Genomic DNA, 2415 nt, shown 5'->3' with positions numbered 1-2415 from the left:
TTTAACATCAATCACGGAACCAAAGTTCGTTCATGTCCAGCTCAAAGTTCGCAAATATTTTGGAATCCAAGGCAGAATCGGATTGCATGACGTGATGTGTCTGATGTCATGGTGAGGTGAGCTGAAACCGGATCTTTCTTTGTTTTTTTTTTTTTTTTAATTTCCCCGTGAGAGGCATGGTCAATGTCCGAAAAAGGCCGAGCTCCTCACAATGGCATATATGGGGATGTGAGGATGCAACGCACTAATCATAACGAAGTAAAGAGTAAAATCGAGACACGATACTTATTTCAATTTGCCTTTAAATTAGTGTTACATCAAGCAGAAGATTTCACTATAATTAATACATCTTATTTCTCTGTTGTATCACTCAATTACAAGTTAATGAGATAATATCTAGCAGTAACTATTCATGAGCCCAAACCGAGATAGGCCAGCTTCATTTTGCAATTGTAGGTCCAGGCCCTAATATCCCACGGGCCTTGATCATCACTTAGCATGCACTTGATCAACACAGTTATCCCGCCATGTGTTTTGGAAAATGAAAGGAATGATGATTATAAATTTGAAAAAATTGAAATGTATCGAAATTTACTAACGGTGAAAGGGGAAAAAATAGTTTTGAACAGATACTAGAATCAATGGCACACGCCATGCAGAATTGGATATGTAGGGAAAAGTGGGTGGTTACTTTATGAAGTGGAGGGTTTTGAGCGACTTATTGAAATACTATGGTGCAACCGAAGAGCAATTTACGAAATTCAAAAGGGAGTCAAAATGGTATTTTAGTTCGAGGGATTTGTACCTTGGAAGGGCCCGCGATGATGGATGAATGGTCAACGGGCCACGCCGGCCAAGGGACGCCGGCCCTCAATGACCACATTTGAGGGCTCACCGGCGAGAGCCAGCCGACTCTGACGATAATATTTTTTTTTTAAAAAATTGCATGAGTTTTTGAATTTTTGTTCTTTTTCCTTACTTGTTTTTTTCTTCCTCTCTTCTTTTTTCCAGTCGTCGGTGAGAGTTGGCGTTGCCTGGGTGAGGTCACCCTTGCCAACAAGAATGACCTTCGCATGTTTGCTCGTGAAGGTGACCCTGGCCAGTCATAGCCTATGGCTAGCCATAGGCAAAAGGAAAAGGGAAAGGAAAAAAAGAAAAAAAAATGTTATAAAATTATCTACGTCAGCCATTCTGACCTAAATTAGCTAGATGGACTGAATTTATACAAATACAAAAAAGTATAGGACTAAACTGGTCCAATTGAAAATTTTAGAAATTAAATTGGTACAATTACAATAAATTTAGGACTTTTTTGATAATTTTTCTATTTTGGATACTTCTTCAAGTGTGTAATCTATGGAAAAAAGTCAAAACCCTAATGTGTTAAGTTCCTCATATGCTCTTTACAGTAAGTTTTCAATTGTCGCGTGCTACCTAGTCCATATTGGTCAGGTCCTTTTGACCTTTCTTTTTTTTTTGGGGGGGTAAGGGTTCCTTTTGACTTTTAGTGTTGTCCCCAGCCAAGAAGTTCACCATTATCTTTCTATACAAGCAAATTGTGCAAGTGTAGGAAAGAAGCCTTTGCAAGTAAAGAAATACTTTTAGCTATTCTTTTTTTGCTTTGCTATAAAAATACTTTTAGCTACTCATTACCAAAAAATTTCTAAATCTGTTGTACTTGTGTTAATTCGGTTCTAAACTTTTCAATCGGGCCAATCGGTCTAAGCCTTTTGATGATTTGCCAATTCAATCTTAAACCTTTTAAATATACCAGTTAATAAAAAAACTTTTGACAATTTGATAATTTAGACCTAAACCTTTCGATTATTTGCCAATTTGATCATTTTGATCAATTTTGGATGAAAGCCCCTAACGTGGTGGTCTAGTCAGACCTGGCCATCCTAAGTGGCATGGCCGACGTCGACATTATTTTTTTAAAATTATAAAGAATTATTATTACTTTTTTCTTCTTGTGTTTTATGGACGAAAATCATTGACGTGGTGGTCTAGTTAACATCAATCGTCATATGTGGCACACCAGACGCCAACATGGACATTATTTTTTAATTTTATTTTTTTAAAATTGTAAAGAATTATTATTATTTTTCTTCTGTTCTTTTTTTTTTTTTTGTCCTTTTCTTTTTCTAACCCTGGACTTCCCTCGCTTGTTGGTCGATCGGACAAAGGTCGCTAGCCCCGACTCGGGTGAGGATCGACGGTTGCCCGCCTAGGTAGGGAAAAAAATAAAAAATAAAAATACTAATAGATTTATAAAAATTTAGTAAAAAAAAAGTCGTTCACGTTAGCGATTTCCAGCCAAAATTTATCGGAACAACTAAATTGGTAAATCGTCAAAAGATTTAGAACTAAGTTGACATATTATCAAAAGGTTTGGAACTAAATTGGAGCAATTGA

This window comes from Rhodamnia argentea, chromosome 8 (assembly GCF_020921035.1).
Source record: "Rhodamnia argentea isolate NSW1041297 chromosome 8, ASM2092103v1, whole genome shotgun sequence".
Taxonomy (NCBI): Eukaryota; Viridiplantae; Streptophyta; class Magnoliopsida; order Myrtales; family Myrtaceae; genus Rhodamnia; species Rhodamnia argentea.
Note: the sequence above shows the minus strand (reverse complement) of the source record.